This window comes from Helianthus annuus, chromosome 8 (genome assembly GCF_002127325.2).
Source record: "Helianthus annuus cultivar XRQ/B chromosome 8, HanXRQr2.0-SUNRISE, whole genome shotgun sequence".
Classification (NCBI taxonomy): domain Eukaryota; kingdom Viridiplantae; phylum Streptophyta; class Magnoliopsida; order Asterales; family Asteraceae; genus Helianthus; species Helianthus annuus.
The window spans coordinates 142,592,724-142,611,375 of record NC_035440.2 but is presented as its reverse complement, the minus strand read 5'-3'; positions in this window follow the sequence as shown (position 1 = coordinate 142,611,375).

Below are 18,652 nucleotides of genomic sequence, written 5' to 3'. Positions count from 1 at the left end.
AATTGGTTCATTTGATACATGCGAATCTTGTTTACAAGGAAAAATGACCAAGAAACCCTTTAGTGGCACAAACCAAAGGGCAAAAGATTTATTAGGCATCATACATTCAGATGTATGTGGTCCTTTTAAGCCAATGACTAGGAATGGTGAAAGATACTTCGTAACTTTTACCAACGACTTTAGTCGTTATGGTTATGTGTACTTGCTAAGTCACAAAGATGAAGTTTTTGAAACGTTCAAAATCTTCCAAAACGAAGTAGAGAATCAACTCACCAAGACAATCAAAGTTCTTCGTTCCGATAGAGGAGGTGAATACCTTAGTGATGCTTTTCAAGATCATCTTAGGAGTTGTGGGATCATCTCACAACTTACTCCACCTGGAACACCACAACATAATGGTGTGTCTGAGAGGAGGAATCGAACTTTATTGGATATGGTTCGATCTATGATGGTTAGAAGCACATTGCCTCTATCATTTTGGGGTTACGCTTTGCTCTCCGCGGCTCGTATATTAAATATGGCCCCAACCAAGAAAGTGGATAAGACACCTTTTGAAATATGGCATGGAACAGTTCCATCTTTATCATATTTAAAAGTGTGGGGTTGTGATGCTTATGTGAAGCAATACACCCCAAACAAGTTAGAAGTACGATCCATTAAGTGTATCTTCGTGGGATATCCTAAAGATGATATAGGATATTATTTCTACGATCCAACAGAGCAAAAGGTATTTGTTGCTCGAAAGGGTAAGTTCTTGGAGGATAAGTTCCTAATGGAAGGAACTAATAGAACAGTGGAACTTGATGAGGATCAAGAACCACAACCCGATACACGTTTGGTTGATACTAGCACTCAACAAGAGGTTGTTGAAAATGATCAAATGGTTGATCAACGTACACAAAACGTTCGCAGATCTGGTAGAATTAGTAATCCACCTGAAAGATATGGATTTTTCATGGATGGATGCTATGTGGTAGATTCAGATGAACCAACCACATACCATAATGCAATGTCAAAATCTGATTGCGACAAATGGCTTGAAGCCATGAACGTAGAGATGCAATCCATGTATGACAACCAAGTTTGGGAATTGGTTGTGCCACCTCTTAACTCCAAAGTAGTTGGAAGTAAGTGGGTTTTCAAGAAGAAAACAGATATGCATGGCAACTTGGATACTTATAAAGCGAGACTTGTAGCAAAAGGTTTCACTCAAACTCAAGGGGTTGATTATGATGAGACCTTCTCGCCAGTGGCGATGCTAAAGTCGATTAGGATATTATTTGCCATAGCTGCATATTATGACTATGAGATTTGGCAGATGGATGTCAAAACGGCTTTCCTCAATGGATATCTTGATGAAGATGTCTATATGGTTCAGCCTGAAGGTTTTGTCGATCCAAAACATCCTAACAAAGTGTGCAAGTTAAAGAAATCAATCTATGGATTGAAACAAGCATCGAGAAGTTGGAATCACCATTTTGATGAAGAGATTAGGAATTTTGGGTTCATCAAGAACGGCGATGAAGCTTGTGTGTATAAGAAAGCTAGTGGGAGCACCGTCACTTTCTTAGTATTGTATGTCGATGACATTCTACTATTTGGAAATGACATTCCAACCATGGAAGGTGTAAAAGCATGGCTTGGAAGATGTTTTTCCATTAAAGATCTTGGAGAAGCTGCCTATATTTTGGTAATAAAGATCTATAGGGATAGATCAAGGCGCTTGATAGGTTTAAACCAAAGTGCATACATTGACAAAGTCTTGAAAAGGTTCAAGATGGAAAACTCTAAGAAAGGTTTGGTACCTATTCAAAAGGGGACAATATTGAATGTAACTCAATGTCCAAGCTCAAAGGATGAGCAAGAAAGAATGAAAGGAATCCCATATGCGTCTGCTATAGGATCCATAATGTATGCAATGATATGTACTAGACCGGACGTGTCATGCGCTTTAAGCATGACAAGCAGATACCAGCAAAATCCAGGTAACAGTCATTGGATGGCTGTTAAGAGCATATTGAAATACCTTAGGAGGACTAAGGATATGTTTCTAATTTATGGATCTGGTGAAGAGGAACTCGTTGTAAAAGGTTACACGAATGCGAGTTTCCAAACTGATCGAGATGGTTCACGATCACAATCTGGGTATGTCTTCATTTTGAATGGAGCTGCAGTCTCTTGGAAGAGCTCGAAGCAGGATGTTGTAGCATTGTCCACTACAGAATCAGAATACATCGCCGCCTCATTGGCAGCACAAGAAGCTGCGTGGTTAAAGAAGTTCATTACCGACCTAGGGGTAGTCCCTACCATTCAAGACCCCCTAGAGATCTTTTGTGACAACGAGGGTGCGATTGCTCAAATCAAGGAACCTCGTGCACATCAAAAGACTAGGCACATTGAGCGGAGATTCAACTACATAAGGGATGAAGTTGAAAAAGGAAAGATATGTATTCGCAAAGTTCACACCGATCAAAACATTGCGGATCCACTCACGAAGCTCCTTGAACGGCCAAAACATGAGGGTCATACTTGTGCCTTAGGACTTCGATATTCTAGTGATTGGATTTGATCTATTTTGTATTTGGATATTGGAACAATTGTTATTTTAACTCTTTTATGGTATTTTGAGTTATGTTCCATTTTAGCATGTTTAAATCCGTGAATAAATTAATTATTCTAAACGTCCGTAGTCGATCATACTTGTGGGAACAAATATGAATGTAAGACTATTATGAACTTGGATTGGTGGATATTCATTAGGTATGAATATAGAGCAAAGTGTTGCTGCCAAAGTTCATAGATATTTGTGGGATACAAATATTGGACTGACCCGCTCTCAGATGTTACTGCATGGAATCATTTGTGATTGATCATAAGTAAATTTGAGCAAAGGCGAATATCATAGTATCCTCTGACCTGAGATACATATTGGGTCTTGATATTCACTAAATATTGTACCTTGACTTAGTTCTTCGCTGTCTGTAATAAGACAGTACATAAGGCTAAGCTCAGGTGTGGTACGAGGTGATTGTGAGAGACGTATGTAGTCAAGAAGGGATTTGTTCCTCTTATTCATTGAGAGTAAGATGTCTTAGGCCTGCTAAAGTTAAATCAACAGAGAATGATCACACTGTGTCTCTGGATTTGACATGACATCTGAAACGAAAGGATAAATGATAGATTCACCTAAATCATATTCAAGTAAGGGACTTGAAGGGGATGATGTTATTGAATGGCACTTCGTCATACGTATTAGGGGTAGTGAACCGTTGTTAGGCGTTATTTACTACTTGCATCAATCTTCTATGTATCTTGTGCAAGTGGGAGATTGTTGGACTCTGTATGCCCAAGACACATATTAAATTGATGTGGCTAGTACGTTATGATCCAAGTCGGGTCATACCCAATAACAAGCTAGACAAACACCTACAATATTTATTTATGATATGATCAAACAAATAAATATTAACACTTACAATATTTAGAAATCGGTTTTCTAAATAATTGCACTTGACAAACTAATAAATTATATGGATAATTTATTTTGAGAGAATATTTTATTTGTTATTTAATGGGTTAAATAACAATTTTTAAAAGGTTACATAAGTCTTGTAAACATGAGATGTTATATTTTATAAAAGTTATAAAATTATATAAGACTTAAATTGTTATTATAAGAAAAATTTTGAATTTTTTTTATAAAATAAAAGCTAGGCCGCCCCCTCCATGGGAACTCACACAAGTTTTTTGGTCCAATCATGTTGCATGCATTTTACATATCTAGATGAAGCTTGATTGGCCATTTTGGGTGGCAACTCTCTCTCTCATCCTTTTAAGAAAAGGGGTTTCCAAGACTTGTAACTAATCTATCATTTCTTTACAAGTTTTTCAAGTGCAAGAGCTCAAAACTCTCTAAAAAATTTTCGGCCAAGGTCGGTTGATCAAGAGGGTGTTTCATTTGAGTTTCAAGTGTTTAAATCCTAGCAATCTCAAGGTGTTTTGTTGGAGGCTTGGGGGTATACTAGCTTGAGGCTTTCTCGTTTGGAAGCTACCATTCAAGATTCATCATCATCCTCCATCTCCTTGCTCCAAAGAAAGGTTGAATTCTCAAACACCCTATGGTTGTATTTTGATAGCATGCATTTCATATATGGATCCGATTTTGGTTTTTTGCATTTAAAATGGTTTTAAATCTTGCAAAGTAACATGTTTTAAATAGATATTCCGCTGCGTTTTAATTTTATTCGGATAAAATTACTTTGATAAACATGTGAAAAACCCAACAAAGAACTCTATAATCTTCTCTATAATTTTCGGCCATGGTGGTAGATTTAGAGGGATTTTTCAAGTGAGTTCATGAGTGTAAAATCCTAGCTAAACTTAAAGTGTTTGTTGGAAGGCTTGGGGTATACAAGCTTGAGGTCTTCTACACTTGAAGGCAACCGTTCAAGAAGCATCATCTTCTTCATATCCTTTACTCCTTGGAAGGTAGTATTCTAAACACTCTATGGTTGTGTGTTTTAACTTTGATAGCATGCATGTTCATATATGGATCCGGGAATTGGGTCTTACATATAAAATCAATTTTATATCTTGTAATTAACATGTTTTAAATAATCTTTCCGCTGCGTTTTTATTTTATAAGGATAAAATAATTTTGATAAACATGTGAAAAACCCAACAGTTAAAATCCTAAAAATAGTCTGTTATGATTAGAATGGTAATTTTAATCATATATGTGAGGAAAAATAAATTAAAACGCTAAGAAACTCTATTTTTTGAGTTTGAGCGCGTACCGCGCGATACTGCGCGTATTTGACAAAATACTGTCAACGCAGCCAGTCAGGCAGCTAGTAATTATTTCAGTAATAATTTAGTGTGATTATTTTTATAGAATGATAAAAATAATTTAAAACGCACTAAAACAGGATTAAAACACTAGATAAAATACCCGGTATCCAGTAAAATACATGTTTTTACACTATATTATATATATATATATGTGTGTGTGTGTATGTATGTATATGATAATTATGTGAGAGAGGGGCTAGGTGGCGGCAATTGGGCATCCCACCTTTTGCCATTTCTTGTTTCTCTTGCCAAGTGTTAGTCTTGGAAACTTCAAGTGATGATTAAACCTTTACATATCATCCATAATCTCACATAATCCAAGTAAAATTCAAAAATCACACCAACACTCTCTCTCTCTCTAAAATCTCGGCCGAACACCCTCTACACCACATCCATTTTCATTTCCAACTTTAATCTTGAGAATTCAAACTCATTACAAGGTGTTTACAAGTCCATTTGGTGGTTTAGAAGTGATTTCAAGGTGTTTCAAGCAACAATCAAGTCCCATATCATCAATATTTACTAAAAATCATTCAAGAACTTGAAGGTATAAAACTTATTTTAAAAACCTTGTTTTTGATTCTTGATGATGATGAAAGTTTCTCTTGTTCTTGAATTTAATCACAAACTTGAAACTAAAAACAAATGGGTTTTTGAATGAAATAAAAATGGGTGTATATATGTATGTGTGGACGTGTGTGTATGTGTGTAGGTGATTGTATTTTGATTTTGATTGAAAGATTCTTGATTAACATGTTACTTGAAAAGTAGAATGCATGCAAGAATCAAATGTGTCATAAAGGAATGTTCTAAAAGTGATTCAAGATTTGAAAGTGACATGATAAAAAGTGAACTTTTGGAAGTTCATATGTATATATGTATGTCGTGTACATGTATGTATATATGTGTGCATGCATGTAAAAGTTTGTCACATATTCATAAATGTGAAGGATACTTGCATTTATGTATGAATGATTGGATGATCATGATGATATATGTTGTGTTTTGTAAGAACATGATATTAATGTGTTCTTGGGTATGATTAAATCATAAATAATGATGATGATGTTGTGTGAGTGCATTAGATGCACATACATGAACATGCATGATAATATGAAAGCATGAAATGATGATTTAAACATGATATGATAAAAATAATTTTTAATCAGATTACAAACACTAAAATATGATTATTTTGAAGTGTTTAATGATATAAAACTTTGTCATAGAGTTTACTAGTCATGCATGTTGTACTTGGTGCATTAGGAGTTGTAAAATACGTGAAATCGCATGATTTATGTGACTTACACAAAAACTGCACTAATCTGATTATGATCACTATTTTAATCAGAAAATAACATGTATTGTGTTAAAATATCAAGTCATTCCGAGTTGGGATGGTTATAGTAACGTTTAACGCAAAACTATGCGGTAAAACGGTCAAAAATCGGCATTTCGAACGATTTTTATGAAACTAATTTAGATTAGTAAGTAAACTTATATTTTTAGTTTAAAAATAAGTATTTTAACTAATTTTAAGTTTACTTGGTGTTTGGTTGGTCATACGTGACTTCCGACACCCGAAAACGTTATCGAATCACTAAAATACGCGTTTTTCAATGAACACTAGTATGGGTTATTTTTGGGTGAACCTTATGTGTTATAATGTGTTATGTGATTTAAACATGTGAATGTGATAATATGATAAGTGTTGACATGATAGTGGGAATTTAGACTATGCATGTACACTTGTGCGTTTAGAATCGGTAAAATCGCGTTAAATATGTAACTTGTTTGTCGAGCATGAAATTTGATACATATAAGTTATTTTATGTATGCATGCCATAAAAATGACAAAATAAATAAGTTAACGAGATTACGCGTGTTTCGATGTTGGTTTATGTGTACGTTTATGTATATATATTACGACGCGCAAATCGTAGATATATTACGTATAAACGGGTGTGTTAATGGATTTACATGATAACGGTCACCAATAAAATCGTTCAAGTCGCAAAATCATAAATATATATATATATATATATATATATATATATTAACATGCCAACATAATCTAAAACGATAACTTTTCGAGAAAATCTCAAAGTTATGTGCAAATTCTAAGAAACGGAGAAACTTAGGATTTTTGTGATATACTGATTTATAAATCGTTCCTACGTATAATAGGACGTGTAGAAATCAATCTGTGGGATTGCGCTATTTAAAAATACGCACCCAAAGGTGAGTGTCACTAAACCCCCTCTTTTTACTGTTTTGTATATGTTTTGGGGGAAGAACACGCCAAAAAGGGTTTAATAATGTTTTTGGAAAAACACATACCTTTTTTATATAATTATATATATTTTCGTTGAAAATATATGGATTTGTGAAAATATATGTTTCAGGATGAAACGGTTTTGGTATAAATATGTTTCAGGATGAAACGGTTTTGATGAATATATGTTTCGGGGATGAAACGGGGATTTGTACGGTGTTTCAGAGAAAATGACCATGTTGTTGGGACGAATTAGCTTGGTCCAATGGATTTCAGTAAATTCGTACAACGTTTTATATTAAATTTGTCATATATATATATTGTACGTGAGGCAGGCATCATAGATGGCCTTAATACGGGCAATGCGCAAGTGATGTCGTTTAATCATTTAAGTATTGCACGCGAGGAATTGTTGGTAGATCTATCGGGTTGACAACCCCGTCGTGACCGGTCGCTCTGTGTCAAGTCAAACAACAAATTGATATTTTGTTTATTGTCTAGCTTTGATTATCCCTACATTGTAAATATATAGTTCGTAATGTCTAGTGATGCGTGTGAAGTGTATATATGTCTTAGGTATGTATTTTAAGCCCTTTTACACTTTTTTAGCCAAGTTTTAAATTTATAAAACACGATATTTACTAACACTAAACACACACATATGGGCAAGTGCACCCATCGTGGACGTAGTATAGTGTTGGTAAGATACCGAGGTCGTCCAAGGACACAAGAGCTTTTAGTACCAGTGTATCCTCAACGTCTAATCAAATCAAAATGTTAGAAAAAGATTTTTAAACTAAGAAAATAAAAATGCTGAAAATAAAATAAAAATAAAAACAGATAGACAAGATGAATCACTTGGATCCGACTCGTGTGTTAGTGTAACCTTTGATTATTTTCCCACTTTTGCACTTGTTTAAAAGATTATCTTAGTTATTGTAGTAGGCCACTCTTTTGAAGGCGACGTTACCCTCAACCCAGTAGTTTGAGTCAGCAAGGATACAATCCTAAAGGGTCGGATTATTGAAAGATAATTAATTAAGTTATTAATGCATAATGTGGTAGGCCCCTCTTTTGAAGGCGACGTTACCCTCAGCTAAGTAGTCTGAGTCAGCAGGGTTACAGTCCTAAGTAGCTGGGTTAAAGTTTTAATAGTAGTTTAACTTATGAGGGGATCAAAGAGTTTGGGCCCCCGCCATCCAATACCTTTGGGTATTGAAGGAGGTCCTACTAAATTTAACCCAGGTCCTTTGCAGGATCTATACACTGAACAATGGCAAGACTCTTACCACACCGTTCCCTTAACCCCCGACCAGGTAGCCAACATACCTCCATATAGACCGTGGAGATATGAATGGTGAAAATCTTTTATTTTATATAGACAGTAAAATAATGCCAAGACACCACGGACAAACCATAAGGAAGAATCACCTTCAACATAAGAAACTAGTAATTAAACTCATTAATACAAAACCAATTAAAAAGTGCAAAAGATTAAAAATAAAAAGTGTTACACTAAACACTTGTCTTCACCAAGTGATGTAAGAGACTTAGGCAAACATGGCCTTTGATTGTCAAGAACTCTTACGATCAATCTTGGATCCCAAGACAACTCACACACTCTATGATGGACAATGGATGATGGTGGTGTATGATGGTGTTATGGTGGTGGTAGGTGGTGGGTGAAGTGTGAGAGAGATGGTGTGCCAAGGGATGAGTTGAAATGGCTCCAAACACTCCTATTTATAGGCTGAACAGAAGCTCGGGCACGGCCCTGTGTCCATCCGCGTCTCTCTCTTCATTAATTGTAATTCGCAATTACAATAAATGTTCCTTCAGGAAGTTGACCACGCCCCCGTGTCCCCTGGGCACGGCCCCGTGGTGGGCAGTAGAAGCTTCTATGGGTTTGTCTTTTCTGCTGCTACTTGGGCACGGCCCCGTGCTCGCTGAGCACGGGGCGTGTTCAGTCTTCTGTTTTCTCAGTTTTGCTTGGGAAGATGCTGTCGAGGGGTCGGGCATTCCACTTTCGTTCCTTTTCTTGTATTTATGTTAGATTTTGCTGTCTTTTTGCTTCTTTTGTTAATTTGAGCTCATTAAATCCTGAAAATACAAAAGGAAGACAAAAGCATACTTTTTCCAACATTAGTACTAAAAAAGGGTTAGTTTTATGCCACAATTGATATAATTTATATGTTGCATTTTGTGCATATCAAATACCCCCACACTTGAATCTTTGCTTGTCCTCAAGCAAAACTCTTTACAATGTTGCTTTATTCACTCCCAAATGGAATGGGTAGAAGAGAAGGTTTTTGACTTGTCATAGAGTGTCGGGATTTCCAAGATTCTTTATTGAGGTTTTATTTTTATTTATTTACAATCCTATTCGTCATGATTTATTAAGAACGTTTCTTAAGATAAATTACTTATTAAGGCATAACATACCTTTTTTTTAAATTCTCATTTATATACAAGTTCACATACCTCACGGGGGATCACTCAACACTCGGCCGAAGGTGTATTTTTAGTGAATCACTCGAGAGCAGCATGGAACTTACTCCTACCATAAGCTTGCCAAGCAATCAATCCTCCTCCTTTTTAACTATATACCTTTGTAAATATCAAGAGGACTTTCTGGGTGAAGGGTTAGGCTTGGGCTAAAGGTGGGTGGTTGGGTTAGTGGTTAGTAAAAAGGGCGAAAGGCGTAACAAAACGTTGGTTCGAAAGACTTTTATTTTTCATACTTATTTTATTTTGATGAATTGTTCAAACAAAGTTATTTTTGATAAACTTTGTTTGTTTGTTTGGTTTCATCAAAATATATAAATTACTATATTTTTTTTTTTTGAAGAAGTCATAAGCGAACCGAACGTTGTTACTAAAAGAAAAGGGTTAAAAAAATAAAAAGGGTTAGGTGGGTGAAAAGGGTGATTGTTTTGGGTTAAGAAATGAAAAGGTTTAGGCTCAAAGGGGTTAACTAGGGGGATTTTGGGTAGGTGATAAAAAAAATAAAAAATAATGGTGTAGAATGAAAAAGGGTTAGTCCTAATGCCTCCATCATTTACTTACTCGGGTTTAAGTTGGTAAGGACCGGGAATGTATTGTTATGGCAAGTTCTAGAGTCGTACGAACCAAGCGGCTATTCACACAAGAAACGAAAAATGAGCATTTATTGTAAAGATATATATTTGTATGCTCGTTAAAGGCTCAAAACTCACTTTTGTGGGAAAAGGGTTTTTATGTGATCAAGTATATATAATTAAATTTTAACTAAGTTTGTCATGCCTTTTCATAATTTTCTTATGTTGGTTCTTTTTATCACGACGCTATCGGTTGTAAACTTGTAAAAATATAACCTTGTTAAGACTTGAATTCCCAACTTAAACTTAGACAAGTAAAAAAAATGAAAATTTTTTTTTTTTGGAAAAAATTTGGGGTGATTAGTGGTTCCAATAGAGTTTTGTGTAAGGCTTGTTATTAGGACTTGCAAAATTCAAGGTTTTAGCATCCCCCCACACTTAAATTACACATTGTCCTCAATGTGTCCCAAAAATAAGTTTTTAGGTTGATTGAATGTGTAAAATGGAGTTAAAAGCAAAATTTTATGTTACTGACAGTCTGGACACGGCCCCGTGGGGACCGGGCACGGCCCCGTGTTCAAGTGCCAGTGACAAAAATTCAAGAAAAGAAACAGAAGCCTGGACACGGGGGCGTGTTCAGTGAACACGGCCCGTGTCCAGTTACCTGAACTGGGCGATTTTCTGCAGAATGTGCAGCACTGGGCCATGTTGGGTGAACACGGCCCGTGCTGAGCCTACTGTAATGAAGAAATCGTTGTCGGATTGCTCTGTTTTAGTGCATGGGGCGATGTTTCTCTTTTCCCTTGTTATCCTTCACCATCCTGAGTGTGTTTTATTTATTATAACATCATCCAAACCTTAAAACCATCATTTCATTAAAAATCATAGAGAGGATTACATAGTCCTAGAAAATTACTAAGTTAGATAAGTAAGCACAAGAAGCATAAACCATGGAGCTCTAGCCTACAAGTTATTTTAATTAGCAAAATTTCCAAGAAGATAATAGTCTTGGTTGGATGTGGCTTCATAGAACTCCTTCTTCCGGGCATGGACTCCTCATATGTCGGCGAGCCACTCCTCTATTTCCCTTGGGAGGAGAAAAGAGGGCTCGTTAGCGTCGGTTTGAGGAGGTACAACTTCCACCGGGACTTCTTGTTGATCTTCAAGGGGAGGCTCCGCTGGAATGTCATCCCATCCGGTTGGGTTGTTGACTCCAAGTGCTAGGTTCCAATCCTCTTGAGGGAGGACGGGTTCCATCGGAGGTGTTACAAGAATATTTAACCTCTGGTGCAAGAGGTTAATTTCTTGAAAACTATTTTCCAGCCCCACCGTAAGATAGTTTATACAGTCAATTAGGACTTCCTCTACCGAAGTCATCTCATCGAGAGCTTCCTGAAGTGCCATGACGTAGTGTACAAGGGTAGCTTCAATGGAAGGTCTCCTTCCTCTTCTACTGTTTGTTGAATGCACGGAAGATGTTCCACTGTTTTCACTCGACATTCTACGAAAATAAACCGAAAACAACTTATTTTTATGAAACAGTATCTTGGACACGACCCCGTGCTCAGTGAGCACGGCCCCGTGTTCATCTTTCTGCAGAAGTTTATAACAAGAAATCTTGAAGTTTTAAGTTATTCCTCTAACTTATGAAGCCTGTTTGAGCAATAGTAACTTAAAACAATGTTGTTCAACTTATTTTTAACAAGATTTCTTGAACAAAACTCAATAATCCCTTTATCAAAGCTTAAAATCTTAAGCTTTAATGGAGGTTTTTGGAGAAAGATGAAGAAGAAGGAAATGGATAAAAGAGGAAAGGACAAGATGGTTGTTGGAACCTTCTTTTAGAACATACCTAGGATGGTAGGAGAGAAGATCCCTTCAAATCTATGTCCCTAGATGGTCCAAATGTGTAGAATTCTTGGCTGCATTTATAGAAAACGACAGCGTGCTGGACACGGCCCCATGTTGGCTGAACACGGCCCCGTGTGCAGATAGAATCCTGACACAGTTTGTCCGTATTCTGATGCAAAAGTCAGAAGGGAATCTTTTGGTGGACACGGGGGCGTGTTGGCTGGACACGGCCCCGTGTCGAAGGGCTGATTATGAAGTTTTGTCTATTTTCAAGGAACCTATCCGGATCGGGTGGTTCCTTACTGGATGGAACAACCCCAAAGTGCCTAAGATACCTTAATTGACCTAGGCTAAGATGAGAACGCAAGAGGTTGTCGGTGAGGGTGATTCCTATGCTAAATGTAGGTGGACAAGTCCAACCCTTTCCCGGGCTCTCGTTAAAAAAGGTGTATGCCGAATCGCTCAGGTCTATGTATGCACCAAACGAAGTCGATGGGGAGTCCTTCACGGCACAATCGGCACAGGGACGACTATCGTCCAAGTCTTCGCTAGAGTTGAAGGTATTTTCGGGAGCAACGAGGTTGTTTGAATGCGATCCCAACACTTCTTCTTGGTCATCGTCTTGAGATGAATTAAGGAAATCCATCCTAAGTTCTTTTAACCAATTAAGAATCAGATCTTCTAGTTGAAATAGTTCATCAAGAAGCATTTCTCCTAAAATATCTAGTTGGGCGCCTTCGAGGGAGAGATAAGGATTATTTTTACTTTCGCCCCTCTTAAGGATACAGGCAAACGATGGGTCTATATAGTGGGGCTTATAATTTAGAAAATAACATTCTAATTCTTTATGACCACCTCCACATAATTGACACCACGTACCCTAAGAGTGCCGAAAGTAAAAAAGATCATTATATCTCATTTTTGTGTCAGAAATTACCAACCGTCGGGATCTAACGGTTTTGTTTTCAGTAACTGAATCTTGGGCACGGGGGCGTGTTGGGTGGGCACGGCCCCGTGTTCAGCTTACTGTCTTACTTAAAACAAGATTGCCAGTTCCAATGATTGGGCACGGGGGCGTGTTCAGCAGGCACGGCCCGTGCTGAGTTCTGCAGAAGCTGAAAAATTTAGAAAATCCTAAAAATAATAAATGGAAAATAAAAACTGATTAGGCCGTTGATTCCTAACTTTCTTAAAATCCTTGTGTCCCCGGCAACGGCGCCAAAAACTTGATGCGTGTGAAGTGTATATATGTTTTACGTATGTATTTTAAGCCCTTTTACACTTTTTTAGCCAAGTTTTAAATTTATAAAACACGATATTTACTAACACTAAACACACATATGGGCAAGTGCACCCATCGTGGACGTAGTATAGTGTTGGTAAGATACCGAGGTCGTCCAAGGACACAAGAGCTTTTAGTACCAGTGTATCCTCAACATCTAATCAAATCAAAATGTTAGAAAAAGATTTTTAAACTAAGAAAATAAAAATGATGAAAAATAAAATAAAAATAAAAACAGATAGACAAGATGAATCACTTGGATCCGACTCGTGTGTTAGTGTAACCTTTGATTATTTTCGCACTTTTGCATTTGTTTAAGAGATTATCTTAGTTATTCTAGTAGGCCCCTCTTTTGAAGGCGACGTTACCCTCAACCCAGTAGTTTGAGTCAGCAAGGATACAATCCTAAAGGGTCGGATTATTGAAAGATAATTAATTAAGTTATTAATGCATAATGTGGTAGGCCCCCCTTTTGAAGGCGACGTTACCCTCAGCTAAGTAGTCTGAGTCAGCAGGGATACAGTCCTAAGTAGCTGGGTTAAAGTTTTAATAGTAGTTTAACTTATGAGGGGATCAAAGAGTTTGGACCCCCGCCATCCAATACCTTTGGGTATTGAAGGAGGTCCTACTAAATTTGACCGAGGTCCTTTGCAGGATCTATACACTGAACAATGGCAAGACTCTTACCAAACCGTTCCCTTAACCCCCGACCAGGTAGCCAACATACCTCCATATAGACCGTAGAGATATGAATGGTGAAAATCTTTTATTTTATATAGACAGTAAAATAATGCCAAGACACCACGGACAAACGATAAGGAAGAATCACCTTCAACAAAAGAAACTAGTAATTAAAGTCATTAATACAAAACCAATTAAAAAGTGCAATAGATTAAAATAAAAAGTGTTACACTAAACACTTGTCTTCACCAAGTGCTGTAAGAGATTTAGGCAAACATGGCCTTTGATTGTCAAGAACTCTTACGATCAATCTTGGATCCCGAGACGACTCACACACTCTATGATGGAAAATGGATGATGGTGGTGGATGATGGTGTTATGGTGGTGGTGGGTGGTGGGTGAAGTGTGAGAGAGGTGGTGTGCCAAGGGATGAGTTGAAATGGCTCCAAACACTCCTATTTATAGGCTGAACAGAAGCTCGGGCACGGCATCGTGTCTATCCGCGTCTCTCTCTTCATTAATTGTAATTAGCAATTACTATAAATGCGCCTGCAGGAAGTTGACCACGCCCCATTGTCCGCTGGGCACGGCCCCGTGGTGGGCAGTAGAAGCTTGTATGGGTTTGTCTTTTCTGCTGCTACTTGGGCACGGCCCCGTGCTCGCTGAGCACGGGGCGTGTTCAGTCTTCTGTTTTCTCAGTTTTGCTTGGGAAGATGCTGTCGAGGGGTCGGGCATTCCACTTTCGTTCCTTTTCTTGTATTTATGTTAGATTTTGCTGTCTTTTTGCTTCTTTTATTAATTTGAGCTCATTTAATCCTGAAAACACAAAAGGAAGACAAAAGCACACTTTTTCCAACATTAGTACTAAAAAGGGTTAGTTTTATGCCACAATTGATATAATTTATATGTTGCATTTTGTGCATATCATCTAGCTAACATACGAGTCCGAACATTTGATGCAATAAATTTAATATGTAAACTTGGGAAGATGCTTAGTTCGGAGGTTTCTGGGAAACGCTTGCGACGGCTGACCCTTGGATTTTGTTAGGGAAATAAATTGACTTTCATAAATTATATGGATGTTTTTATAATAAACACATAATTGGAAAGTATTTCCTTGGGATCAAATTACTTTAAATTTGAATATGTGAACTCACCCTCCTTTGTGTTGACACTTGATTTTAACGTGTTCTTCAGGTACTTGAGTTCGGCTTCGGGAATCAAGGCGTATCTTGTGGTTGTTGATGCATGTTTTGTCACTTAATATGTTGGACTAACTTTTAAAACTTTCTGGGACAAATGTAATAAGATCCGTGAGGATCAAAAACAACTTAACTATGTCGTGGTTGTGTCATGTTTTGAAACGTTATGTTTAAAACTTATGTTTTAATTAAGTTATTATGTCCAACAATTAAATGCATCGTTCAACAAGATATTAATGGGCACCAACTTCTGTCACCACTACGTTTTATATTCCACTCCAACGTTTTTGGGGTGTGACATGCTGGAAGCAAAGGTCTGATCACCCTTTGACTAAAGTCTAAGCTTCATCAGAGGTTGAGCTCATTAGAGGATAGTATCAACAGAGTCTTGTAATTAGTGTTTGTAATATGTAACAGTATTCAGCCTTAGCAGTGTTTAGAGGTTGTTAGTATTGTTAGATATCATTGTCTAGGTAATGTCAGCAAAGATTCCACAGTGGTTAGGTTTGTACTATAAATAGACAGTGCATGTACTGTTCTATTAGATCACTTCACACACTTGCATTTTGTATGATCAAACACTGTGATCTCAGGCTAAGGGGGAGTTGTAATTCATGCATACGTGAATCGTTTGAGTATTCAAGCATTCAACAAAAAAGTATTCATGATGAAAGCATATCTTCCATTGCTTTTGTTATAAAGTTTTCTTTATTCTGCTGCATATTATTCATCTTATTATCTTCTTCCGTTGTTCATCTTTAAAACAAACACAAACAATTAAACTCATATCCTAACAATTGGTATCATAGCGTAGGTCAGTCAAATTCGATGTAAAAGTTTAATCACGTTCAAAGTTGATTAATCAAAAACTTTATAAGACAACCAAAATGTCTTCACAAACACAAGATCCTCATAACACTGGCACACTGTACAAGCCACCTATGCTTGTCAGATCTGAATACAATATCTGGCAACGTAGGATGGGCCATGTCCTTGCACAGCAAAACACCGGTTACTGGAAATCGGTTATCTTCAGACCTCATGTTCCGATGGTACCCAGTGCAGAAGATCCCAAGGTCCAAGTACCTAAGAAGCCTGAAAATTACTCTGAGCAGGATTTTCAGAAGATTGAGTTAGATGCTAAAGTATTTAGTATAGTTGCTACAGCACTACCCGATGACATATATGTTAGCCTGTTACACTGTAACAGTGCAAAAGAGTTATGGGATGCACTTAAAGATCAATTCGATGGGACAGAAGAGGTTATTGATAACAATAGAGAGGGGTTGAACCAACAATATGACACGTTTTGTCATGTTAAGGGAGAGTCATTAACTCAACAGTTTGAGAGGTTTAGTTGTCTGATTAGTGAGCTAAAACTGGTAAATGTTGAATATGCTAACTCTACTTTAAATAGTAGGTTCCTTAGATCATTACCAGAAAAGTGAGACGCTATAGCCTTTGTTACTAGAAATTCTGTTGGGTTCAAGGAGATGAGTTTAACTCAACTTCATGGTAGGCTTCTCACATATGAAAGAGAGCTTAACCAGAAAAAGAAGTTACAAGAGTCAAGGAAAGTGGCTGATGATTACTCTTTTGGTAATATAGCACTTTTTTGGTCAGGAAGAGTCATCTGGTGGTAGTAAGGACCAGAGTTATGATCATTATATTGACATAACTGCAGGTGGAGCCTTCAACTCTGAGCCTTACTCACCCAATTATGCTTTCACAGCTAATGGGGAAAACCAGATCTCTAACAACTTATCCTTTGAACCAAATGACCTTCAACATTTTGTGATTTTTGTGAAAAGAAGAATCATGCTACAAAATATTGTTTTCTTCTAAAAGCATATGGCATTAACAAAACAAGTGTAATTGATCCTGCACCTAAGTGCACAATTTGTGGAAAAACAAATCATCAAACTCAACAGTGTGTGTATCTCAAAACTTTTGAGGTTAAAATAAAAGAGTATGCATCAAAAACATTGGAGAGTCCACAAAAACCAACCCCCAAAAACAAACAGACTATTGTGCCTGTCCAAACATCTATTACTAAACAGTTGAACAAAACCTCTGCTCCTAGAGAGGTATAAGTAATAGATGCACCACCTGCAAACCAAGTCCCAAGAGGACATGGTCAACCATCATACCAAAAGGTCCCTCATGCTTATGAAGCCTACAAAAGGCCATCTAAGCCAAAAATGAACAGGCATCCTTATGGTTATCAACTTATCATCATCTGACAGGAGATGGTCCTCAGCAGTGGTTACAAAAATCTGTCCAAACATCTGACCAAACCACTGTCCATTCTCCTTGAATTGAGACTGACCTGTCTGTCACCCCATCCAAAGCCATCTTGGCTTTGGAGACCCACCTGAACTAATTTGTTACTTGATGTGCAGGGAGCTTCTGCATGCTTATATCAACCTATATATTTAAGAATATGTGTTTTGTTTGTTTATGTAAATAAATTTTAATAAAGGCAAACTTAAAAATATACTGGTTAATATTTACCTATCACTATTTTTACCACTCAAAAGCTTGTCACCTTAAGTATCATTGTATGTAGATATATGTATAATAATAAGAACATAAAATAAATGCATTTGTTAATAAACCTACCATACACACTAATTAGAATTACTTATAAAAGGTTTTTCTTATAGGAGAACCATCAATATATATCGAGGTAAATAATTCAATAATGTATTTATAGGTTCTTGCGAACGATTGGAAAAAAATATTAGCATCGTTGGTGTAATCATAGAAGATTGTTTAAGGTACGGATTTTGTGGTCTCTTGCTTTTAGCATAATATTGTTTTCTATTCTCATAGTGCACGGATATTCGGTCCGTCACTCGTAACGTAAAGTGTTTACTCGCTTCATAATATTGTAGTATCCATCGTCACCATTCTATGATTTATTGTTACACATCTCGTATTGAATTATTGTCTTTAATACGCATGCGATAGGTTACATTTTTTTTCACTCATTGTCGCATGTTCCCACAAGTTTTTATTATTTGTTATTATTGATCATTGGCTAGATGTGATATAGCCTTAGTGTATCCTTAGTGTATTTGCCTTGAATTGAGTGAATCGTTTTATTGACCTAAATACCCGAGCATTTCCACCTATGGGGACATAGAGCGTCATCATAGGCACAGTTAACGTGCACCATCCGTGGTGGTGCGAAAGGCCCACGGCGTCTCTATATTGTATTGTGTGCTAAGTGATTGCACTTATTGATTATTGAGAGGCGTATGGATCGATCCTAGGAGTGTAAGTGTAAGTGTTAGTGGTAGTGGGATAGGTGTGAGTGCCCACATCCCCTCTACATAGTGGTGCATTAGAACTGCAGCTAATGTACAAAGTGTTAGTGTTTGTTGTTAGTGGCTCACATGGGTATTTCTAATATACCTTTATGGTATTC